This window comes from Callospermophilus lateralis, unplaced genomic scaffold, assembly GCF_048772815.1.
Source record: "Callospermophilus lateralis isolate mCalLat2 unplaced genomic scaffold, mCalLat2.hap1 Scaffold_63, whole genome shotgun sequence".
Taxonomy (NCBI): Eukaryota; Metazoa; Chordata; class Mammalia; order Rodentia; family Sciuridae; genus Callospermophilus; species Callospermophilus lateralis.
The window spans coordinates 3,754,809-3,782,274 of NW_027514713.1; the positions used below are offsets into that span (position 1 = coordinate 3,754,809).

The 27,466-nt window shown below is 42.3% G+C and overlaps 1 pseudogene; it reads right to left on the minus strand.

The window, feature by feature from the left end:
• Positions 1–2,619: 2,619 nt before the first annotated feature.
• Positions 2,620–22,306, minus strand: LOC143389510 (ras-related protein Rab-12-like; annotated as a pseudogene).
• Positions 22,307–27,466: the final 5,160 nt, after the last annotated feature.

The window sequence follows — 27,466 nt, forward strand, 5'->3', positions numbered from 1 at the left end:
AAAAGTCAGATTAAACTGAAGGCTAGGAAGTAAATGGGCTTAGAGCATCAGCTAAACCAAAACCCATGTTGTAAGGGGTGTTTGGCATAAGCCTTCATGTGGATTCAGGGCCCCTGGATCCCCTCATTCCCTGCACTTCCCATGGCCATAGATCATCAGATTCTGTGCTCTTCCCTGTGGCTACACACTTCCACTTTGTAGCTGTCCTGGAGTTGTCCATCTTCTGTCCCCCATAACCTGTGACAATGTGGGAGCTCACAGGTGATAGCAAGTGAAGGGCTGTGAGATGAAAGAGATGGCCCCAGAGTTTACAGGTAGGAACATAACCACAGAGAGACTCCTGTCAAGAGAGATCAGGTGAGAGAACACTGGGATAACCCAGAAAGAGGTTGACTGATTTGCCCACCAGCCAAGGGATGAAGCTACACCCAAAACCTGCACAAAGCAAGGAAGTTAATTCTCACTCCAGAGGGAAATAGCCTGTCTACACCCTGATCTGTTTCAATGCTGACTCCCAGAGCTAAATAATAAATCCATGTTGTAAGCCATTGCACTTCCATTAATTTGTTATAGCACCTACTAAACACTCATACATTCCTCTTGATTCTAAGTTCCCTGAGGGCTGGCTTGGGCCTTTATCATTAATTTCTGCAAACTGATGGCCAAAGACAGTGTTTGGACCCACATAGGCATCATACATATGAATTGAATGAATGAACAAAGGACAAAATGAATCCATTTTGGCTGAAAATGTGTTAAGAAGCCATAACTCTAGGTCTTATTAACCAAACAACAAAAAAGACCTGTTCCTGCTATGTAACACTGATGCTGAGAGCAGAGACTGCATCCAACCAGCTCTGGGGGTGCTTCCCTCTGCCTATAGTTCTGGAAGATTCCCCTGTGGTTTTCCACTGAAGCAGAGAGCATGCATGATTGGCCACATATAACATGTACATGGAGACTATAAAGTTTCAGAATTTACCCTGTGCAGATAAATCAATTGACCAGAATCTATATGGCAGCTAGAGATGATTTGCCTATGGTCTAGAGCATGAGAGGCATAACTGAATCACTGGAAAGGTGAGCATTAGGCATCTAAGGAGAAGAGAAAAGGCCCTCAAGCCTTGATACATGCTGCAGATGTCAGCAGGTGAGGAATTTCCACAATGGCAGTTCTTATGCATCCAAACAACTTGGCATGTATAGATGGAACCACATCCCTCAAGTCTAATGTGTGAGTGACAGAAGATGCCCATAGATATCCATCACAGGTTTCCCTCACCCCACAGAGCAAAGTACCTTTTCTTATCCCCCTAGATTACTACTGTATTAATTCAGACAGAAACCAATTCAGAAAATAAGCATCCCCTTTACATTAAAAATTAGAATGATGTACTTGTAGAGTAAGCCAGACATTGAAATGTAGCATGTTGATCAAGGCAATCAAAAATGCAAAATAGGAAATAAATATGCAGGAGGAGCTGTGAGGAGCACAAATTCCCAGGCAGTAGAGGTCATAAGGCAGCTGAAACCAGGAGACCCTGAACAGAGTGCATCAAGCTCAAGGCAGACAATGGCCCAGAAGACAATGGCCCAGCAGGTGAGGCACACCCGCTTTGCCTGGGATAATTCTGCAGAATCAACTTTTGGAAAAAGTACCTTTATAAATCATCCTCAAAGCAGAAGCTTCTTTTTTTTTTCATAAATACAAAATTTTATTTGCACTTCATTAGTGTAGAAAGACCACAATGCTTCTCATACCACAATACTCAGGACACGCCAAGTTATTCAAATACATACTTACTTATTTACCTTGACTAAACACAACAGTGCAGTTTAATAAAAGATATACCAAAGATAGAGTTCACAAATTCATTATCAGACAAAGAAAAAAACCAAAAAACTAACAAACAACAACAACAACAAAAAAACAAATATTGAACACAGTCTATGCTTAATAGGAATAGGCTTCACCATAAAGGGGAAAAGTTTTATCATTACAAAGATACAGGATGTTTAGCCTAATACATGTATGTTCTTTGATATAATAAAATGAATCTCTTTAAAATTCCTTTAAACAGGATTTGTTTAGGACAGCAGTGTTGTTTTAAAATCTTTTTTTCTATAGTTTCAAAACACTTCTTTATTGAATTTTTGTCTTTCTTAAAAGCATAGGATACATCTATCAGGAAACCATGAGAGATTCTGTGGCCTCAGGACCAAGTCAAATCCAACCCTTTAGCTAGGAATATCCTATCATTAGAGAACACTAATAAATAACCTTCAACAGCTATGAGTGGAGCTTTGCTTTGTGGCAGAAACACTCCAAAGATGCTACAGCTGGGGAAACATCTTGTAAATAAAGAAAAAAGCACTTAACGTAGCTTTTTTTTTCCACAAAAGTCTTTAGTTTTACAAATTTTCTTTAAAACAGTAAGCAAAGCACCACATTCTCTCTTCTTATCAGAATATCTTCTGTCCTCATAGTATAATTAACAAGGACAATTATATTATTTAAGAAACATTAAACTTTTCTTCTCTCCCATTCTTCATATTAGAAGTACTATGTTTCCCAGTGTATGTACACTATGTACACTGGGGCTATGAATGACATATAATTTGGAGGGAAATATGTAATTTATAACCCAAACTTACCCAGGATTGCATATTTGCATATTTACAAGTTAGTGTATAGCTCTGACTTGGATTACAAAGTGCGAAAGGAAATTGTCAAAATGATTGTAGTGCAGAATAGAATGTTTTTTCCCCTTTTCAGGAATCATTTCCACCTTGTTTCAAAGTAGCAAATCAACAACATCGGACATGCGGTCTTGGTGGAGGCAATTCTGGCGGGATTTCAGGTTCTGGTTGTAATGAGAGAATGCTATTGGACAATTCATTCCTTAAAATATCCAGAGGCATCTTTTTCAGAATATTGTCAACAAGTTTCAGAAATATCTCGTCCACATTGAAGTTGTCCTTGGCACTTGCTTCACAGAACCGCATCCCAGTTATCTGCTGTCTGGTGATTTCTCTGTCCAATTCACAGTCCATCTTATTTCCAACTAAGAGAAGTTCAGCATCTTCTGAAGCATACTTATCAATCATCTTCATCCATTTTGGCAAATCATCAAACGTCTCCTTCTTAGTGATATCATATACTAATATGATCCCCTTGGCACTTCTGTAATAAGCTGAGGTAATGCAGTTGAATCTCTCCTGACCTGCTGTGTCCCTCAGATACTTGGAAGGCGACCAGTGCTGGCTCAACTCCAGCAGTGCCCCAGACAGGGACATGGATGAAGGATGGAGACATGGCACTAACATTCAAGTGTTAGATGACCGGCGATGCCACAGATGAAGCAGCGATTAACGAAGATGAAAGCAAACACACACAGATGGTGGACAGACAGTCAGAGCTGAGGGTAACCAGATTTGCAATCGAATTTTCTTTCCTCTTAGTTCTACAGTTTTGATTTTAAAGTCAACACCCACGGTGGACTTGCAGGCCTCGCAGAAGGCGTCGTTGGTGAAACGCTCCATCAGGCTGGTCTTTCCCAGCCCGCGGGAGCCGATGATGATGACCTGCAGCTTGAAGTCCGTGGGCCTGGGGGCCTGTTTCCTCCGACGCGCTTGGCCGCGGGTCAGCACCGCGAAGTCCGCGCCCAGGCCGCCGCCGCGCCCCCCCCCCACCCCCCCCCCCCCCCCGCCCGCTTCTGCAGCGCGGCACCCGGATCCATGCAAGCATACGGCTCCCGCTCGGCCAGCCGCCCGCCCGCCTCGCAGCCGCGGGCCCCAAGCTCCGGTGCCCCCTCGGCCTCCGCCGCGCGCTGGGCCTCGGCCCCGAATTCGGCGTCCGCCCACTCGAGCGGCCCTGGCGGCCCACGGGTTCCCCGCTGTAGCTGCGCCGCCCGCCGGATTCCCGAGCCCTGCTCCCCGCCGCCGCCACTGCCGCTGCCGCCGCCGGGAGAGGAGGAAGGCAAAACAGAAGCTTCTTAGGAATACATCTGGTAAGACTAAATGTCTTGTTTGTCATTTTCTTTTTATTTTTTTCCTAAAAACTAAATAAAGTTTAGTTTTTAGTTTTTAGTTTCTAAAACTAAATGAAGACAGCAGAATTCTGGCCTGATCAAGGGTAAGAGCCTTTGATTTTCAAAGTTGTTTAGAAGGAAACGGACCTTGAGTGTGACCTGCAATCCTGAGCCCACTCTGAGCCACAGGAGGGAGAGGCAGGGTGTGGACTCCTCAGGCTGAGTCCAGCAAGCCAAGCTCAGGAAAGCCATGACCTTGACTGTAGATTAAACCCCTGCTCCCACAATATGCTAAACTTTATTGATTTTCCCATTGTTTGTGCAGTTAATCTTTTGTTTGTAACCAGGGTTTCAGCTGAGGACAAACAGATGGATTGAAACCCAATCTTCAGGAGCTAATGACCCCTTCTTTCATTTCAGTGGTCCCTGCTGGAACACAAAGGATCGAATCCCAGTTCAATCATGTTTATCTCTGCCTGGTCCTGAGCCCATGGTAGCCTTCAAGTTAGTTTACTATTCACTTTTCTGTTTTCTTTTTTGAGAATTCAGTGATATCAAAAGTAGTAGTTTAAATTTATTTTCTCATATTCTTCCTTAAAATATGGATTTTGCTCTGGGGATAGATGATCATCTTGTAACCACTCACCAAGGTTGTATTACAGTGAACTTCAGGAAGAAAGGCCCCTGCTGGGTGAAACATGGAGAATTTGCTCCTGTGTTCTGTCTGGCTCAGGGTGTCCCAGGGGCCTCATCACCCAGCAGGAACACCAGGTCTCCAGGCTTCAGCTGGGGGTGAGGCCCACTTCTGGTGAGTGACCACGGGGAGCAGGGGGGCTCCTTCTCTAAGTTCATCCTGATTTGGGGATTTCAGCCTGTGGATTTTCAGTTGCTGTTCAGCTACAAGCAGGAGGCACCTGGGGAGGGAAACTTCTGTTGGGGCTGTTCTGGACCAAGAGGAGGAGCTGACCAATAAATGCTCCTGGAGAGGAAACCCTACAGCCACCGGCGAGGAAAATGGTAAATATCCACCAGAAATTATATGCATTGGGCAAAGTTTTGAGCCAGAAATTCTGCTTCTAGGGAATTATCCTGAACAATAATTAGAAAAGTCATCAATCTTCATATCCCAAAGGAGGCTTATCCCAGTAGTATGGACAGGAATGCAGATGAGACAGCTGAATGTCTAGTGACAGGGTAGGAGAGAAGTCAGTGTACCAGTATAGGGGAAAACAGAGAGTACTTTAAGGAATAACACAGAAATGTGTGTAGTTACATGGGAAAATGACAGTTGCAGAGCTAATATTAAGGCATGCTGCACAGTGTGCCTTAAAAATCTACAGCCACATTCATGTTTCTGAGTAATATAGAGATGGCCCTTCAAACACCACATTCTTACCTTGACCTTAAGGTTCTACTTGAGCAGCATGATGGTTTTATAAAAAGTGATTCCTAAAAGCAGGTGCTGTGTCTTAGCAGAGCAAGGGTACTTTCTTTTTAAAATATATTTTAAAGTCATTATAGGTGCATTAAAAATTGCAAAGAAGCATGGAGGGGGTCCATAATTCTTCAGTCCATTTGTCCTGATAAGTACACCTTGCATAACTCAAGAGAGCATCAAAATCAGGAAAATGACACTGTGCATCTTATATGCATGTTGTGCCATGTCCCATGTGTGTCTCTGTGTGTTTGCAGGTGTCTGCACACTTATCATGTGTGTTCTTTGGAGTAGCCACAGGCACAGTCCAGGCAGGAAACTGTACCTAGCCGAAATCTCCTCACCCTCTCTTCCTCTCTCCATTCATGACCTCTTCCAGCTATAGTTGCCATCTTCATCTTTATTACCTTTCCATATCTTTGCAATGTTACCTCACAAATGCTGTATCATATGCAGTCTGGAACATCTGAAGATTGGCTTTTCTACTCAGGATAATTTTTTTGATAGTTAAATAACTGTTGAATGTGTTAAGAATTTATTTCTTTTTATGACTGACTAGTATTCTAGCCTGTGGCTACAAAACAGTTTAACTATTCACCCAATAAAATTTGTGTGGGTAGTTTTCAGTTTAGGGCCATTAGGACTAAAGCTGCCAACATTAATGGACAAGGTTTTTCAGATAAATCAGCTTGCATTTATATGGAATTAATGCCCAAGAATGCAATGGCTATGTTGTATGATAAGTTTATTTTTAGTTTTTAAAGGAACTACCTAACATTTTTCCAGAGTGGTTGTACCATTTGAAGTTGCCATGTTTGAATGATCCAGGTTCTTAGCACCTTCATCAGCATTTGCATTCAGTGATAGGGTGAGGGAGAGAAAGAGAGAAGCTAGAACAACATACATTGAAATATGCAGTCTTGAACAATAATATCCATGCTGATAACATCACAATACCTGATCTCAAATTTTATTACAGAGCTACAGAAACAAGGCCTGCATACTGGGCACCAAAACAGACAAAAGACACATGGAATAGCAGAGAAGACACAGAGGCAAACCCATACGGAGTCGTCTTATCATTGACAAAAATGCCAAAAACATACACTGGATGGGGAAAAATAGCCTTTTAACAAATGGTGCTGGAAAAACTGAGTATCCATTTGTAGAAGAAAGAAACTAGTTCTTTATCTCTCACCCTGCCCAAAAGTCAATTCAGATTGCATCAAAGACCAGGGAATTAGGCTGGAAACTTTACAAGTTCTAGAAACTCAACACTCCAACATCTTGAGGCAGACACTGGCTTCCTTCATAAGACTCCTAAAACTCAAGAGAAAAAAACAATAATAAATAAGCAGGACAGCATCAAATTAAAGAGCTTCTGCACATCAAAGCAAACAAAACTGTGAAGAGAGAGCCTACAGAATGGGAGATCTCTGCCACCTGCTCCTCTGACAGGGGATTAATATCCAGACTATATAAAGAACTCAAACTTAACACCAGAGGGGAAAAAACAAGGAACCCAATGAATAAGTAGGCAAATGAGATAAACAGACATTTCTCAAAAGAAGAAATGCAAATGGCTTATAGATACACAAAGAAAATATTCAATGTCCTTTGCAATCAAGGACAATCAAATCAAAATTGCATTGAGATTTCATCTCACTCTGCTTAGATTGCCAGCATTGAGAATACAAACAGCATTAAGTGTTGGAGAGGATGTAGGAATAAAGGTGCACTCATCCATTGTGGCTGGGACTGCAAATTAATAACCTCTCTGGAAAGCAATATGGAGATTGCTCAATGATCTAGGAATGGAACCACCATATGACCCAGCTATCCCACTCCTCCTTATTAATCTAAAGAACTAAAATCACTATACTGTAGTGATACAGCTACACCAATGTTTATAGCAGTGCAATTCACAATAGCCAAGTGATGGAACTAGCCCAGATATTTGTCAACAGACGAATGGATAAAGAAAATGCGGTAGATATACACAACAGAGTTTTACTCAGCCATAAAGAAGAATGAAATTGTGTCATTTGATCGGAAATGCATGAAACTGGAGAACATTTTCTTAACATTTTCAAGCCAGACCCAGAAAATCAAGGATTGAGTGATTTATCTTATATGCAAAAGCTAAAGACAAAAATGAATTAATATAAAAAAGATCTCATGAAAATAGAAGGGAGAACAATGGAGTGAAAATGGAGGGAATTGGAAGAAAGGAGGAATGGGAAAGAGGAGGAACTGCAGAATGAGACTGTCTGATTATGCTATGTTCATGAGCAGATATATCACAATAAATTCTACTTTTATGTATAGCTATAGTTCACAATTAGAAACAATGAATAAAGAGAAGGAAGACCAGTAGGTTAGAGGAAGGAGGTCTGGAGAAGAAGGAGGGGAGGGAAGAAAAAGTCCTGGGGAAATAGAGTGAATTATGCACTAATAAAAACACATTAATCGATCAATAAATCTTTCTTAGAAATGGTTACCCACATTTTTACCATGCACATCAGAGCACTAATCTCCAGAATATATAAAGAACTCATAAAGCTAAACACTCAAAAAACAAATAACCCAATCAATAAATGGGCTAAAGAAGTGAACAGACACTTCAAAGAATAAGAAATATAATCATGAAATACAATAACTATACTATAGTGCTACAGCTACATCAATGTTTATAGCATAAATATATGAAAAAGTTTTCATTTCTAGCAATTAGAGAAATGAGAATCAAAACTACTCTAAGATTTAATTTCACTCTTGTCAGAATGGCAGCTATTAAGAATAAAAGCAACAATAAATGTTGGCGAGAATGTGGGGGAAAATGCACACCCTTACATTGCTATTGGAATTGCAAATTGGTGCAACCACTCTGGAAATCGGTATGGACACTCCTTAGAAAACTTGGAATGGAACCATTATTTGATCCAGTTATCATACTCCTCAGTCTATACCCAAAGGACTTAAAAACAGCATACTATGGGGACATAGCCACATCATTATTTATAGGAGCACAATTCACAATAGCTAAATTGTGGAACCAACCTAGATGTCTTTCAAAAGATAAATGGATAAAGAAATTGTGGTATATATACATGATGGAATATTACTCAGCATTAAAAGGTAAAAAAATCATGGCATTTGCAGGTAAATGGACGGTGTTGGAGAAAATCATGATAAGTGAAGTAAACCAACCCCCAAAACCAAAGGCTAAATGTTTTCTCTGATAAGGGGATGCTTATCCATAATGGAGGGAGGCATGAGAGAAATGGAGGAATTATGGATAGGGAAAATTGAGGACAGGACATGGGGTAGAAAAAATGGTGGAATGAAATGGAATCCTTACCCTAGGTACATGAATGAAGACATGAATTGTGTGACTCTACTTTGTGTACAAACAGAGAAATAGAAAATTGTGCTCCATTTGTGTACTATGAATCCAAATCCATTCTGCTCTCATGGATAGTGAATTAATACAAATAAATAAATATATAAATAAATAAACAGGAAAAAATCATTTGCCACAGTTGGTGGTAAGGTGACTGAAAATAATTTTTCTATTTCCCCTTCCTCTACTGTAAATATATACTGCTTTTATTTGGGCAAAACATTAAAAAGTATGCTATTGTTTAAGAAAGTATTGGCGTTGGCAATGAAAGAGCTTTATGGATTGAAACAAGATGATTCTATGGGTTTATGCAGCAGGAATTCTTCCCCACTTCATCTACTTGAAAAAATAATCTTCAGTTTGTTTTCTACTATTTTATATCCACATTGTGGAGGATAAAAGTGATGCTAACTTCACTAGTATTTAAGTTAAACACAGTACAGTTTACCTACTGGCATTCCTCAGCAGGTAAAATTAAGTAAAATTAAGAGGTGCTTTGAAAACCACAATTTTTGGCTGGTAGATGAAGGAAAAGTCATTAGTTGGTCACATTTCTTCCTTAGGAATATCCTCATTTTCATCCTGGCATTCAGGGACTTATCTGGATGGATTGTTCCTTCTGAAAGGGACAGGTACAGAGAGTAGGTTTGTTGTTGTTTGGCTAGGCAAGCCTGGGGATGAATCTGCTTTATCCAGAAACAAGGGCTACAAATGGCAGATTATTCTGTTTTATTGCACCCCACAGAAGTCTTTTGAAATGAAGTCATTTACTTCTTGTTTTTTAGGCTAAAATTCATTGGAGTGGTAGATAGATTGTATTGTTAATGTTTGTTTCTGGAACCCTTGAGAAGCTCATTTTTACTGGATATGGCTTTAAACAACCAACTCCACTGTGAGCACATTTCTGGGGCCCTTGTCCATTGTCTGCAAAGGAAAGGGTCTAGCATCAGCATTGCTTGTGAGTTTTGGGTTTTCCTCCCCTTTTTTTCTGAGTCACTTTCCTTATTTTGGAACCTCAGAGAAACTACCTGGACCAGGTGCTTCAGGCTGGACCTTCTGACTGGCACAGCAGGGCTGGTGCAAAATGAATGAGCAGGAAACCCCCATTTCCCACCTCTGTCATCAGAAGGTGGTGGCAGGGGGTGGGGGAAGTGCCAAGCATCGAATTGCACTTTGAAATTTTCTTCCCAAAGTTCAGCTGGTCTGTCCTCTCTCTGCAGAGCAATTTGAATGAAAGATGCATGAACATTTCAGCCACTTTGGATTTCTCTGCAAAAGATCATGCCATCCGTGGGAGCCAGGGAGAGAGACAGGCACTCCCTCTGCTCCTGGTGCTGATTAAGACTGAATCACCTTTTTTCCATTGTGAAATTCAAGCCCCAGAACACCAAAGAGAAAATGTATCCCTACAGCTGTGGATGATTCTCCCTCCTTTGGCCTCCAACCTGTTTTGCTGCATGGATAGAAATAGAATGGTGAATGGCTATTTGTTCTAAGAAAAGCTAAGCCCTTAACTGGTCAAAGAGTCAGCAATAGAGGTATCTGGAATGTTCTTTTGTTGAGTCAGGGAAAAATCCCATGAGAAGAGTGGGGACAGGGCTTCCTGGGTCACAACCTACCATGAATCTGGCTGGCTTTCCTCAAACATAATAGGAATAAATCTAAAGAGGGTGAAGATGCACACAAAGGGGCCTTCTTTCCTCTTTGTTTCCAGCAAAAACAGTCAATTATGTGTATTTCCCATTGTTAATCAAGAATACTGAGGAACCCAAGGCCTTGTCTCCAGTGTCTTGGGATGTGGGAGGATGCCTGTGCCTGGGGCAGAGGGCAGGGACTGATCTCAGGGCACTTCATCTCTGAACTTGCTCCTGTCTTTGCCTGTGGAAAGGTGATGGTTTCAGTAGCCACTGCACCAGCTCAGGGAGGATTAAAGAAAATAATACATGCAATGTTCAGCACGGGGGTGGGGATCCATGAGAGAGCACTAGTAGTACTCTCAAATACTTACCAGGTAGTGCCATTGTAAGTAAATCCTAGACTTCAATGTCATTCTTGTGGCAACACCTCTCTCTAATACAGTAGAAATGGAAATAATCCACTTTTATTTTCACTTGTTTACACTTACCTTCTGTGTTAAAGACATGTCAGTATATGCTCCCATGGGTGCAGGATGTCACTGTTGAATACTTCTAGTGCAGTCTAATCTCCTAGGAAACCTCCAGAGGAGCCCCTGTGCCCCTCAGGACAGTGGATACCCAGGCACATGGTGGCCTCTCAACCAGTGCTTGTGGATGATTAAATAAGTCTTCAATATGCATCTGCTTTCCCCCTCCTGTCAACCTACAAAAATCTTCCAGGCAACAGAGACATTACAAAAAAACTGCCTGTAGTTTTACATTTTGAAGATGAAGAACAGGGCCATTGAATATTAAAAAGAATAAGAAATTTTAGAGAATGGGATCAATCCAGAAAGGGAGGTTCACACTGACTTATGATGACCTTTCTCATAAACAAAGCTACCTGAAACGTCAGTGGATCCTGTATAATCTTTATATCCTTTGAATCATGTGTGAGCTGTGTGTGGAAGCTACAGTGTATTAGTGTTCAGGTGTATGTTTGTGTGTTGTTGGGCTGGGGAAAGGAGCACAGAGCCGAGAAGGCAGAGGACTTTGTATGAGCTCACTATGGTCATAGTGCACTCTTTCCTGTGACCTGTCCCAGTCCCTGAGAAGTTCCCTATCTTCCAGCAGTAGCTGCTGGTTGTGAGACCCTGAGAGCGAGCACCTGCTGCTTCCAGTCACCACTGAGTCCACAGTTCCCAGAATAGCACCAGGATGCATTATGTGCCAAATAAACATTTGTGGATCTAATATTTGTTGAAGAAACAGACCCATTACTTCAACTATTTTCTCAATTCCTTCATATTGATGAATTCTACATTGAACTTTATTATGTATGTCCATCAATTTCACATGACTGTGGCCCTATCTTTCATGGTCAATCCTACTCTACAGCAGCTGCTATCGACTTAGAGAGGTGCTGAAGTGGTGTGTCTGGGTCAGGGAGCAATACTTGCATTGTGAAAGGCAGGCCAGCCCTAGAACACTTAGTAGGTACTGTGCAGGGATGGTGGAGGGGCACCACAGAGAAATGTCTCCTGAGAAGTCTATGAAGAGGTGAGAGGCTTCCCAGGCCTGCAGTGAGCCCAGATACTATCTTGAGAATAACAAGAGTGAATAGCAAGTTTTTTCTTGAAAAATACACTTAAGATGTTTTTTTTTTTTTTCTTTAGAGCATAAAATTTGAACACAAGAGGTAGGGATTATCTACTCCCACTTACTAGTGTATGGTGAATTAAAGTTCCTAAGGATCTAAAGTTAATATTCTTTTCCTTCCTCTTTAGTCTCCTGCTTATTTCCCTTGGCATTTCTAATATGATGGAAAAGGGCCACACACTTTGGTATTGATGGGCGTGAGCTGAAAGAATGTAGAGACTATGGTTGTGATACTAATTGTGTGTGCTTAGGTTCAGTGATACTCAAATGGCTGGTGGAACACTCTCCCTGGTGGGTATCTGATGAGACCAGCATTTGACCGTAGGCCTCATAAAAATGTTTTTGCTTTATTGATTTCCCCAATACAGCGAAAAGGAGACAGAAGGGTAAATTCTCTCCCTTTCTCCATTTCTCTCTGTCCACCCGCCTTCTTGAGCTGGGATGTGCATAGTATCCTGCCCTTGTACATGGGAGCTCCTAGTTTTTGGATCTTTGAACTCCAGGACTAACATGGGTGACCCTTCCATCTGCCCCTAGAATCTGCCCAGCTCCAACCCTGTTCTCAGAATTTTGGACTCAGACTGAATTACACCACAGGCCTCCTTGGTTATGTAGCTTGTAGATGGCATCCTGTGGGACTTCTTAGCCACCATGTGAGCCAATTCCCATAATAAATACCTTATCTATCTTCTTATTTATCTCCTCTTGGTTCTGTTTCTCTGGAGAACCTTGACTAATATGCTATTGAGATAGAATGGACACTGCTCTGAGTGTTGCCATTGTAAACATTTATGGAGTCAACTTTGCCATAATAATTTTTCCATAGTATGAGGATTATGCCAGCTCACATTTTATCCTAATAGGCTATATGGTGTTTATGCTGCATAATCTATAGCAAATATTAATTTTGGCATCGTGCTATGGCTTTTTTTATACATCCTTAGCACAGATTTTCATTGGCAGTTTGAAGAGCAACAAAGAAACAGGTAGGAGTTATTTCATCCATTTGCAAAGAATAACACTGGTGTTAAGAGAGAATCCGAATGAAGTGCACTTTTATAGACTAACAGGCTTGCTTTATGCAGGGGGTGGAATGCAGGAGAGATTACTCATGTGGACTTTGCAGCCAGAAAGATCTGCGTTCAAATCCCACCACTGCTACTGGACATTTGAGTGACCACGGACAACTTGGGTAACCCCTTCAGAACCCAGTTTTGCCATATGTGAGTGGGAAAATGTCTGTATAAGCCATTTTTTAAGGTTTCTCAAGGGCTTTGAAAGCTCATAGCAATGATGACTGGCCTATTTTTATACACACTATTGATAATGTTAATTATTGCATTTGTTGGTACCAAGGGCTCTGGTGTAGGGATACTTTGCTTGTGTTTTGAGGCAGATGGCACTTCCATATGAAGAAGTTATCCATGAGAGTTTCCATCAAGAATACTTTCTGAGGGGCTGGAGTTGTGGCTCAGTGGTAGAGTGCTTGCCTAGCACATTTGAGGCATTGAGTTTGATCCTCAGCACCACATTAAAAAAATAAATAAAATAAAGGTATTATGTCCATCTATAACTGAAAGAGTACAGTCTCATACTTGCATCAAAAATAGACTACTACATGCCAGTACTTGTTAACAATATTTGCTAATTTGGTGAAGTCCATAATGAGTTTCTAATCACACTTCCATCTTGGTGGTTGAATTTACAATGTATGATTGAGTGATTGAGTTTCATTTTGATGCATGTTTTCAATGAGGCTTCTGTGGGAGTGTTGCATTTGAAGTTCTTTGCAAGTGAAAATCTCTGCAACACATGAGGGGATTCTCAAAAAACATATATAGTAAATGTCTTGCTTTTAGAAAAAGATGGAGTTACAGAGGTCAGTTTTAGCCTCCTTCCTGAAACAATAATAATGACAAAAACATCCTGAAGTAAATGAAAATATATAAAATGACCACTTGTAAGACACACACACACACACACACACACACACACACACACACAATCAACAAAGGATGAAAAGGTAGGATAGTGAGGGTAGTCCCACACCCACTCTGGCTCACCACCTGAAGATTCCCAACTGTAGAGTCTAGCAGGGGCCTGGTGGATGCCTGCTTTGGGGAGACAGAGCTGAGAGTGAAAAAGATCAGAGCAATGGAAGTGTGGGGGTCCAGGGATCAGTCAGAGAGAACTGTGCAGACAGAGCTCCAGGGTGGGCCAAGGATACTCAGTGTTCAGCTGAGTATCCATTAATTCACACTGTGAGAAAACTACCCAGACCTGGAGAAGAACCCCACAAAGCATGAAGCAGGACAGCTAGGTGCACACACAGACTGGTAATAGCGCCTGCTTCTGTCATCCGCATCTGTTACCGTGAGAGGCGTGGGGCACCAGGCAAGATCCTCAGAAATGCCGCTCTTTGTCAGCAGGGAATAATGAATTCTAATCTGAGTGCTGTTCCTGTGCAGCCTAACAAATCTTAAAAGCATCATTTCAAAAGGTCCAACTGCAGCCAGGCAGAGTGGCGCACACCTGGAATCCCAGCAGCTCTGGAGGCTGAGGCAGTAGGATCTAGGGTTCAAATCTGGTCTCAGCAAGTTATCAAAACCCTAAGCAACTCAGTGAGACCCTGTCTGTAAGATATATACAGATATATAAAAGTGCTGAGGATGCAGCTCAGTGGCTACGTGCCCCTGGGTTCAATTCCTGGTACCAAAAATAAAACCACAAAGAGCAACCCAAAATACAGGGATGCAACTGCATCTAAGCAACTTAATTGAATCCAGGAACAAAGCTTGAGTATTTTTAGAATACACAAAGTTCTACCAGTTAACAAGGTGAAATTCACAGTGCCTCACATCCAATTAGGAACGATTAGCTATGCAAAAAAACAGGTCTCCTGAGACTTGCATGAAACAATTAATCATCCATCAATTAAATCAAACAAGAATAGACATAGCTATTGTCATTAGCAAATTAAGACATAGGAGTTAATATAATTGTAATTTCTGTGCTAAAAGATAAAGTAATTTTTATTTTATTTTTGCAACCAACATTAATTAGGACTTTGAACCCATCCATTTAAAAATATTACTTTTCAGAAATCCTGGGAGGTTTGTGTTGTGTGGTGTGGCTTTAGGGATTAAGCTGAGCTATTAAGCTATGGCTCTGAGGTGCTCTGTACCACTGCTCCTGCCCCACAGCCCAGGAGGATGGTGTTCACTTCTTCCTAGGTACTTTGACATTTCTTAAATTGCAGCTCTCCAAAATGCTGTCCTGCTAATATGAAGTCAGCATCCTGCTCCAGAGAAATTACACTTCACTGGAAATCACACCTGAAACTATTGCTTCCAATCACTGCATCATATGAAACTCAAAGGAGATCCAGGATAGAAGCAACCAGCAGAGAAAAAGTATTTGTATTTTAAAATCACAGGGTAGTTAATTACCCAGGTATTCCTGAGGGTCAAAACCAGGAGCAAATAGTGTCAGACAGCAGAGAATGCAAGAGAAAATATTTCTGTGATTTCTGTCACATTCCACAGGACACCGTGATGAGTGTTTACCCAGGTCCAGTCTCTGACCAGAATGAATGTGCTCTGTTACCTATTACCTTGCTGGTTTGTTTAGTAATCTTTATTGATTTTCTTTATTGATAATATTATTGTTGATATTTCAGGACTGCATTGAATTAAATTAAGAGAAATCATAAAATGTAAAACTTGACTAATATTTTATTATAATGTTAAGATTTATACTACACCACCATAGGATAGATGCATAGTACTTATTGTTTTGGGTACATGTGTTTGCACTCAACAAAAGAGAGTGTTAAATCAAATATAATTATTTGGAGGTAGTCTCTATTTCAAACTACAATAAAAATTCTCTGAAAACAAGAAATAGGGTATGGTTTAATTTACATTCTCTTTTCTCTTTGAACGTTAAGCCCTGGCCTAATCCCTGATAATTTCTTAATTTAATTGATTCAATATATTTGTCTTGGAAATGGACACAGAGAAGTAAAAGTGGCAACATGACTCATCAATTTATTTCAACAATAGAGAGTGTGGCTGTCCTATTTGGGGATATTAACAGCACAAACATGAGATTCTGCATTTGTCCACAATAAATTGACCCTTGGCTGATAAATATGAGAACAAACATGAAGAAATGTTTTAGAAACATTTTTAGAAGAAAGGTTTTAGAGATCAATAGGTCAGTATTACATGTAGTTGGTTCTTATGCCTATTTCCTACTCATAGCATTTTAGATATTCACCATGGGCTGATAGATTCCCAAAGAAAATTCATGGCATGTTAAAAACTGTCCTATTTTATTGTGGATGAAACAAGCAAATATATCAAAGAAATGAGCAGGACTTGAGAAATGAATTACATTTTATTCTGTGTTTTCAGAAAATTTCAGACGGCTTTCTCACTCCATCTAAATGTGGTTACCTGCATCCTCCAAGGACGCTCATTTACCAAGGGCCTGACATGTTTGGGATTTGTTGTGGTGGTAATTTAAAATTATACCCTGTGACTTTCTCCTCCTCTTTGAGTGAAGTCAGCTGGGCTGACACCACCTTTCTGTCTTCCCTTTGTTTGTCTTTCCCCACTTTCCAGGTCCTGAGTCACTAGGAATGGAAGGAAAAGAGCATTTTCTTCCCCAGCAAAAGTTACACAGTGCCAGAGGGTGGCTATTGAGGGCAATGTTAGCTAAATAGAGCACACAGACTCTGTGAGGGAAGGCTTTAGCCTACAGCTCCTCATTGCTAACTTAGGGCTCACACAAGAACCCCCAAGCACCTTCCACATGCCATTTTGGAAGAGCTGATCCCAACTGTCCTGAAACCCAAATTCACAGTGCTGCTTAGTGGCATCACTGGAAACCTTCCTGGGTGATGCTCATTTGCTAAAGGAACCGACTTTCATCTCCATGGAAGAAACTGCAAATCTTTCAGGTACTCTGTTCAGGAGGTTCAGGGAGCTTTGTGAGAACACTGTTTGCTCCTGCCCCTTGTCATAACCCCTGGATGGAGAAATGTTTTAGTTCATAATGAACTAAAAAATGATTGATCTTAAAAATGTGTTTATTTATTTTACAGTAGTTTAGAATTTACAGAAAAGTTGCTGAGGTGATTCAGAATTTTCCTGGACCCCAGACTTCATCTCCTTTTATCCGCAGCTACTATTTCTATGGTACATTGTTCTCACTAATGAATTATTGCTAATATTTCAGGACTGTATTGAATTAAATTCAGAGAAATGATAAAATGCAAAACTTGACTAATGTTTTATTATAATATTAAGACTTATTCTACACCACCACAAGATAGATGTGTAGTACTTACTGTTGTCCATGCTTTACTCAGACTTCCTTGGCTTTATCCAAGGTCCCTTTTCTGTCCAGAGGCTCAGGAAACCACACTGCATGTGTTTGCCCTGTCTCTTGACACACTTCTTACCTGGGACTGACTCTCAAGTTTTCTATCAAGCTATATCCATTATTGAACTCCTGATTCTGACAGTTCTGAGGAATACTAGTCAGATATTTTACAGAATCCTCTCTGATTTGGGTCTGTTTGTTGTTGTTTTTTAGGGCTAGCCAGGAATAATTTTCTCTGTGTGTATATATGTGTGTGTGTGTCACAGTGTTCTCATCCAGGTAGGCTCCTGGTGCCATGTCAAGCTCCATGTGTGTCGTTTGTCTGTTTACCACCCATCTTCGACCATCCCCATTGTTCTTGCCTTCCCCAGTTTCTCTCAGCCATTCATTGTCTAATTTAAGTAAAGAAACATTATATATATATATATATATATATATATATATATATATATATATATATATATATATATCACAAAATAAATATATGGTTACTTGTGTATGGAGTTTTTACTCCATATAATTTCTTGGAGATTCCAAGCTGTATGCATCAACATTCCAGGTCTTTTTAATCCCCAGGTGCGTTAAATGATATGAAAATATTACCATCTGTTTAACCATCCACCTGTTGCAAGATACTCAGACAAGTTTCCGTTTGGGACAAATAAGTTGTTATGACCATGAATTTATAATTGGTGAGTTTTTCTTGGGTGATTTTTTCTTTAAAAAGTTCCAAATTGAACAAAACTCCTTTCTATGATGGATGCTTGTCTTTTCTATTTTCAGGAAATGAATAATTTTATGATGAACATCATCTTCATTAAAAGCTCATGTCTCCTTCTAATCTTTCCATAGACACAGTTTGTTAGATATGTTAAATAACTGGGTTTTGGGGATTTGGAATTTAACACCTACTTCCATTTTTTTTTTCCTGAGAACTGCTTATTATTTACTCCGTCACAAGCACAGTACTGTGAAAGATGAGGATCCTGTTCCTCACAAAGCTGTGGAGAACTCAGAGAGGAAGAAAGGGGTTTGATATCCATGGCTCCCAACCCTTGATCTCTGTGATAGGGCTGCTGGGCCCATCAATCTCATCTGCTGATGGGAAGTGGATCCTAAGTGTGGGGGCAGAGAGAATGCTTGAGAGGGTGCCTGGCTGCCTTCACAGCTGGGGAATGGAGACTGCATGCTTCCAGTTTCAGGGCCCAGGGCAGTTCAAAGCTTTAATCTCACATCTGTTTTTCTGAGTATTGAATTGATTTTAAAATGCTTAATTTTCATTGAAACAACACTCTGTTCCCTTTCCCAACTTTCGGCCTCCTGGAGCTAAACATTCCCCACCCTGCCATGCAGCTTGAAGTTGGCACATGGTTAGGGGTGTTCAGGGAGCCCCTTTCCTGTATACAAAGCTTAAAGAGCCCAGTGGGTACCTGTGACTCTGTCTTGCCCCACACTCTCAACCTGTAGCTGAGAAGTGGGTTAATCCCCCGGTTTCATTGTTAAGTCTAACAGACCAGCCTTGGGGACAACCTAAAGAACTGAAATTAGGAGCAGCATGGGGGACAACAGATCTATACTAGCACAGGAACAAATAATGTGTCCAGGTTGGTGGGGCACCCAGGAGTGACAGCCATAATGAGCATGTCTGACCCACACTCTGTGGCTTCACCATGTACACAGCTCTGGGGCAGGTGTGTTGGATATCAGGAAAGCAATCTTGGAAAATCCACTAATGGCCCTCTGGAGAATCTGCAGGTTGGTTGAGAAGATAAGACTTCACTTGCAGAAGGTGCAGACAGGACACAAGGCATGCCATCCACTGTGCAGTCATCCACTGTGCCAGTGTAGCTTCGAGCCAGTGGGTGCACAGGCATGGTGGAATCTGCTGGCCTTATGGAAAAGGGCACTGCAGGTGGAAGGACAGCAGGATGAGGAGTTGCCTGCACAGGGTGATGGTGGAGGGGCAGTGGAGGAGGCACCTCTGACTTGGCAGTGAGTTACAGATGGAGTGTGTTACAGATGCTCTGACAGGCACATCTCTGTGGAGAGAGAGAGGCACAGACAGCTGGAGTGGCAGGTATGGGCAGAGACAGGGAGACGTGAGCCAATGGCTGGCCTCTGGGAATGCATGGCTTCACCCTTATAGACTGATCTGGATGCCCACAAGTTGTCTTACTTAATGTAGGAGCACCACGATGTCCAGAATAAAGTTGACTCCCCCAGTCACCTGGGAACTAGACAACAATCAGGACCCTAAGCAGAGCTCAGGATGAGCTCAGCTCCACAGCCAGAGATCGGGTCTGAGCCCCAAGTGCTGGCCCTCACTAGAATGGGGTGTCAGCAGCCCCCAGCCCTCTGTGCCTCAGTTTTCTGCTCTGTGAAAGAGGGTGGTGTTAGCTCCTAGAGTAGTGAGTTTTCTATAGAAAACCTAAAATTTTGCCCTTAAAATAATTGCAAACTTCTGAATGAAGTGTGTTACAGATACTCATAGATACTAATTAGCTGTTTTCTCTGCAGAGATATTTAATAATTACCATAGATGATGCCTAGTAAGGCCATCACAAACACACACACACACACACACACACACACACACACACAGCCTTTTATCTCTGGCTTTTCAGGTAATGTGATTTCCACTGTCTGTCCTTGGTTAATGTCTCCTATTAAGTTGGGTGCGACATTCTCAGAATGAGGTTTGAATCTTGCTGTGGCTGCAGGTGTGCCTGATTAAATAAAGCTCCTGTCAGGCCCACAAACCTCGGAGATGCTGCTTCCATGAAGAAAACACACAAGGGAAATCTCAAGTGGTTTCATCATTGGGCACAAACAGAGTGCCAATGTGCACTCGGGTTTAAGAGACTCTTGTATTCCCTGAAGCGGAAACTCAGCCCCTGATTTTCATGTAATGAGCATATGCTGGGGATTAATCAGTGTGATCAATGCAAAGTTTATTAATTCATGCATTAGCATCTGTGCTGGGTGGAGGCTCGTGTAGAGTGGGGCAGTGCTCATCTCAACCTGGCCTCAAACAGTGAGTCAAGGCCAGAACAACCAAGCCTTTGGGGCTGGGATCATCTTACACATGTAAGACTGCTTCAAAGCATCTGTGACCTTGTTTATCAGACCAGGATTGATCTCTGGCAACAGAGGCCCTGGGTTCCCAGGAGACTCGGCATCTCGGGTCCTGTGGTCAGTCATTTCCACCCAAGGTGGCTGAAGGTGGCTGCTTCTGCTGCAGCACCAGCCTAGATCCTGCAGGTGCAGAGGAGCCCAGGAGGAGAGGATGGTGTACCAGGTGCTGTCACACCAGTGTCACAGGACCTCCAGGTAAATTAGTGGCCACAGGCACATCTCTGCAGCCAGTGAAATCCAGCTCTCTTTCTGGTCATGTCCTGGCTCTGGGTCAGCTCTGCCAGGACAGGGAGCTGGATTCAGGGCTGAGTGCTGGGCATAACACCTCCTTAGAGCAGGGGCAGGTTACGAACTCTGTCTCCACACATGGTACAGAGGATGTGTCTGTATGTACCTGGGGAGAATGACACCTGTGCCCCGTGCAGTGATGTGAGTGGCCCTTGGTGACAGTGGGATGAAGTACAGTGAAGGTAATAGATGGAGTAATGAGATGGAGAGATGTGGTGGGTGACAGGGCTGCCTGAGACAGTAGGGGCAGGGCAGCCCCCCTGGGAGGGCGTGGGCACACTTTCCTCTGAGGAGTAAAGATGCCTGGGAGCCCAGCCAGGCAGATGCCAAGAGGGGGCCCTGAGTCAGGACTGAGTGTGGCTGGCTTCAAGAATAGAGGCACCCAGGGTCACCCAACAGAGTGCTGACCAGCTTGTCATGTGCCAGCAGGACCCCATGATGTGGCTTTGCAGCAACTATCTAAACCAGCTGAGTGGCAGCAATGTAATTTGTACTCATTTATGATAAGTAGCTCATTGTGGCTCTAGTTTTCATCTCCTTTATTAGCAAGCTCATCTGCTTCTATGATAGAGGCCCCCTTTGTGTGTGTGTGTCTATTTGCCTGTGGAGATGACCAGGAGTGTGACTGGTGATGAAAAGTGGTTTTGATGGGGTGCAGGCAGCAGGGCATGAGTCCGAGTGGTACTCCAGGATATTGACACACCAGCCAGAGAAGCAGGTGTGAATTGTGCAAAGTCTCCCAAATCTTTGATTTGAACATGTGCATTTTGTCTGATTGGAAGGCAGGGAATTCTTATATTAGAGGCTTCAGGAAGCTAAGACACCCAGCGTAATGGAATTCCTTGATCTGTGGTTTTGTTGGGAGAGTTAGATGAGCAGTAAATGTAATGCTCAGTGCTGGGCACAGGGTGAGGAGTGAATGGAGTGCTTCACCTGTGGATAAATCTTCCTTCATGGAGAAGGTATGTTTGCCAGGGGCTGTTGGGTGTGAGCAAACTAGGAGAGAGAGAGAGAGAGAGAGAGAGAGAGAGAGAGAGAGAGAGAGAGCACACAAGTGCAGACTGAGGTGGGGTGGGGGGGGGATAAAATGCATGACTTTTTTGCTACCTGTTCAGGAATGTTGTGCATATTCCCACCTTCCTGCTGCCAGGTTCCTACCTCCTTGTCAATCAAACTGGAGCCACTGACCCTGGACAACCCTCTTACCTGCATTGCTATTAAACATGCTGGTTAAAGATGGGTCTTCTGAAAGTCCACTGTGGAAGTCAGGGCCGATGAGCATCGGTTCCTCACCATGTGGCATTGGGTCTCTCTCATCCAAGAGGCTGCATCCTTCACTGTCCTGCATTTTGCTTGATGGTGTTTTCTTTATGGCTGGATTTGCCAGTCCTCAAACCAGTCCAGGTAACAAGCTTCCTGGAATCTTGGTGGTTGTTACACAGTGCTAACTAATTAGCCTGCACTAAATGGAAACAAGAACAAAACAATAGCCAAGTTCATTGCTTGTGCTAAATAAAATACTGTATTAAGTGACAATATAGACAAAGCTTATAGATAACAGAAATATAGTGAATAAACATAGATTTTTCTTTCCTGGGATGTGGAAATAATACCAGTGTTATTCCTCACTGGTGAGTGGGATTATCCTAAGCCCTGTGTTGGAAAAAAAAGCTTTGAGCCCAGTTCCTGGTGCCAATGGAGGGTTTAGTAGTGATTGATAGAAGGCACCATTACCTGTAGTGCAGTTTCCCATCTTGATTCTTGGATGGAGGTTGGTTAATAACATAGCTCCCAGAATCCTGTGGGGTCTTTCAGGTTGGCCTCTCATGCTCTACATATGGCAGTGTGGAGGACTCCAGCTACAATGCCCAGGGACTGGGAAGCTCCCATGGCTGGCAAGTGTCTGGGAGCTTCCCCTCCTGCTGGCCCTGTGGGCAGAGGGGGAACTTGGGCCTGCTACAACTTCACCCCACAGAACTTAGTCTGTAAGAAAAGGGACTAGATCTCCCTGATAAGTCTGCTCAGCTCTATCAGTTCAAACACAGAGAACTAATTTTTGAAATGTAGCTTCTAATTGGGCCAGCCCATGCAGAATGGTTATTATTAGATTTTGACATAAAAGCCATATTTCACAAAAGGTCTAAACATGTCTTTTAAGAGCTTTAGATTTAGATGACCTTAATTATAACCTGATTTTGATTGCTGTACCATTATTAAATGACTATATTAAGGTTCAGATTTTCTGTCTGTGAAACTGGGTGGTCATTTCCAACTCATATGGCTGCATCCCTGGTACAAGTCCAATCCCAAGCACTGCATTCACCTGCCACACCCAGGAGCTTGAAACCAACAGCTCTGATTCTCCTGTTCCACAGCATCAGCCAGAGCTTGCCTTCCAGCTCCAGAGATTACAGGGCCTTCTGGGAGACAGAAGCAGCATGATGGCCCCCCTTCAAACCCTGATTCTCATTATCAAGTCAGAAAGATTTCAGATATGTTTCTCAGAGTAAAACTCAAGAGTTCATTAGATGGAACAGGAAAAGGAAAAAGGGACACTCTCAAGGGGGACAATGAGTCCCCTCCAAGAGAAGAGGGACATCATGCTTCTCCTGCCCTCTAGCTTTACTGGGGGCCAGGGAAATTTGCAGAGGGTCTTACTCAGGTTTAGCTCTTGACTTTTGACTAACAGCAGGATGACATCCGATTTTCAAGTCTCCACTGCTATAACAGGAAATTATCCTTATCTTCCCGAGTTCCAGGATCTGAGTGGTATAAGGGTCCCAAAAGTTGCTGCCTTTCAGGGACTAGTATTCTCCATATTAGCATTTCAGAGCCTACATTTATTCTGCAGATAACAGGTAGTTTGCTGAGGAATGGGACACAGTGTGTGGACTTCGGCAGGCAGGTAAATTGCTTTTCAACAGTGAAAGCATGTGGAGGTCAGCAGGGTGGGCCAGGTGGATTAAATAATTCCCCATTTTAATGTTTCCACCACCCATGTGTCTTTCCTATGTCCCAGGGATGGCCTTTGTTTATCTGAGATAGCACTGCCAATACATCTACTCTTGGTGAACATGATCTCATTCTTTTCTCAGAAGTGTAAACTCCAGCATTAAGTAGTCACAAATCCAACTGGTCTGGGTTTTCATGTATGTGCGATCAACATTGCTTCTCCATTCCCTGAAGGAAGGTGTTTCCTACAGGTTTACAGGGCTCTCCTTGTTTGTAACTCAATTTGAAATTACTACTGTGGTCTGAGGACTCGTGGCCTCTGTTTCTGCTAAGGGTCAAGAGACACTCCTAGTTTGCTTCTCTAAACTGAGGGCTGGGGCTCTGTCCTCTGCTCTTTCTCCATTAATCTTGCTGATTGAAGCCAAGACATAAGTCAGGCCTCTTCAGTGCCAAAGAGGATGAGGGGTAATTCTTTATATATATTTCTCAGTAGATGCATAATACTCATTTTCTTTTTCTGTTTAAAAATGCTTCCTGCAAATGATTTTTGCAATGGCTTCTACCTAAAGCCCTGTTATTTTTATAATGGTGTTATCAAGGTACATTTATGTAGATATCTTGTCCTTGGTTCTTCAGAGTGACCTTAGGGTGACATTGGGCTTGCACCTGAAATGCTTATTCTTTAGCCTGAGGCTAGGGTTCTGCATATGGCCCCTTTGCACTAATGACTTTCTCACACTCTTGGGAAAATTCTAAAAGGCCACAATGCTCCCCCCCATGTATCTGTACTCTTCATCATGTAGATATGGCTAGAAACTACACTATTTTTTTCCTTTTCAAAATATATATTACCTTCATCAATATAAAATGATACTAATCATAGGAACTTTACCCAAAGTGCAGAAAACAACAAACAGCAAAATAAAGGAAAATATCAAAATAAAAGTGAAGCTTATGAATATGTGAGACTAGTATTTTTTCTCTTTTTTTCTGTACATTCTTATATTTTCTCTTGAATATATTTTATGTACTATTTTGTATTCTGTTTTTTCACCCAACTATAAACATAAATATTTAACATATTAGTCCAAATTCTTCTTAAACATCATCTAATGCATGCAAAATATTTACTTTTTATGTGTGGCTTTGATTTAATTAATGCCCTATTTTGCCAATTCGCAAAGCACTGCATGTGCTTTTTGTAGTACTTATAGCAGATCTAGCTGTGATGGCTAGCCTGATGGAGCGATCACCTGGGCCAGAGCTGGGTTAAGTGTGGTACAGTCTTTATTTCTAGAAACCTCACAAGCATGGGAGGGAGAATCTATCATGGTCACCCCCAGACTCAGAAGCTCACAGTGACTAACCAGACTTAGTCCTGCTGGAGCACATTTCAGGGCCACTGTGACCATGGAAGGGAGTCCAGGATGTGCTCTGTGTTTGGATTCACCCCTGGAGGTGAATCCAAATCCAGTGCCACCATCAGGAACCCTATCTGGGCAGTGCACACTGGTGACTGTAGCTCAATGCTGGCCCACTGGCCTCTGAGGACGAGGGCCCAAGACCCTCTGACTTCTCTGACACCACCTGTGGTCCTGTGGTGCTTCATTATCACCTTCCCTGAGTGCTTCCACTTTGTCCTTTATCTCTGGGAACCCTGGGGCCACTGGTTGCTCTGCATGTATTCTTAGACCTTTCAGAATCTGTTGAAGGGAGGTCTTTGGCTCATGGTGGAGTTTAGTTTAATTCTCTGGATTTCTTGATTCTGGCACAATAATTCTGGGAGTAGCTCTGTCTTATTAATCCTTTGTCACCCACCACTCACTCTGTGACTCACATCACATCATAGTCCTCCTTGGCCCCACAAAATCAAGGCCTCCATGCTCCCCTGATCCTCTGGGGAAAGTGAGGCTTGGGGATGTTAAATAAGAAGCTGTTGGTTACACAACCAGCAAGGGGCAGAGCTGGGTTCAATCCCAGATCCATCTGAACCCACAGCCAGGACTCTGGATCCTCTTTTATGTTGTTTGTTTATCTACTTCCTTGTTCACTTGGCTATTTCAGGGGCAGTTTGAAGTTCTGAATTCTTAGTATTTAAGCTATTATGCATGTTACTGTGGGATTCATAGCTCCATTTTAAATTCATTTTTCAGTTGAAACTGACTTTACAATGTGAGCTTTCATAAGAAACACAATAGTACGAATGAAAGGGGTGTGCAGAGAGCATGTTCTAGGAAAGCAGAGAAAAGCACAGGCTTGGGTATTGGGTGGCTGCTGATGCCCCTCTCAGTGGTACCTCTTTCTGGTTTGTTACCACTGGTAATTTATTAAGATCCATAAGCTCTTGCTCTTTGTCTAATAGGGACAATCTATTCACAAGATGGACATGGAAAGTATAGAAAACAATGGGTGCAGACCCTGAGCCCCATGTTGGTGTGGGTGACATCCACACCAGCAGAATGGTCAAATGTGTGGTGATAGTTGCAGAACATCCCTTTACTACCCAAGGATGTTTCTTCTATGTGGGATCTAGTGGGTTTCCCAAAAGTGATGGTCAGGACATACAAATGAATGAAAAGTGCATCACTGACAACTCAGGAGTGAGAACAAATGACGGCTCTGGGAACACAAGTCAGGAGGGGAAACAAGGGAGGACACACAAACACATCATCTTCACAAAGTCATTCACTGCATGAGCAAAGATGCCAGAACCAGTGGGTGGGTGGCCCAGGATGTCTCACTCTGAAATGTGTAATATTGTAGGGAAGCTTGTCTTGGAGGTTTCATGGACTCACCAACACAGGGAGATGATGGTATGTCCTACTGACCTGATCTAAGGACCTAGATCCAAGCTCCAGAATTCCTACAGAATTCCAGCCAATGATTCTCTTTTATAGCTTTAAAAAGTCATTGTCCTACTCCTCACACTGACACAAGACCCACAGGGAAAGACTGTCATACCTCCAACATACACCCAGCATTTGAAAAAAGCCCACTACATGGTCAACACCCAAGAATATGTATCAAGTAGACTGCTGGGAAGTAGGAGACTGAGCTTAGTCTAAGTTCTTTGAGAATATGGGAGAGTTGGGCTGAGGAAAAATAAACACCAAGTCCTGAATTTGACAAAGCTGCAAACATTTATGAACCCAATAATTTAAATTTTTTTTAAAGAGCACAAATTTGTGATTTCTCTGACTCTCTTCCTCCAGTGTCCCTTTTCTCTTGTCTTCCTTCATGTCATGTTCAGCAATCATCACCTCCTGGCCACACTGAATCTAGAACTCCAGTGTTCTCAGAATGTGGCTGTCTTAGTGGGGCTCCCTAGAAGCAGGGCATGGACTGGGGTGCACATGTTAATCTGGGTGAAGGATAGACCCATCAGAGAGCAGACTCATGGAACAAGAAGAGAAAGGGAGGCAGACAAACCACTGGCCACCTCAGACCTGGGGCTTAGACCCACTGTAAATCAGACATGAGGAAGCTGAGACCACAGTCCACAAGTCTGGAAGCCATGGACTGTGGCTTCCTTTCATCACTCCCCTAGCATTTGGTC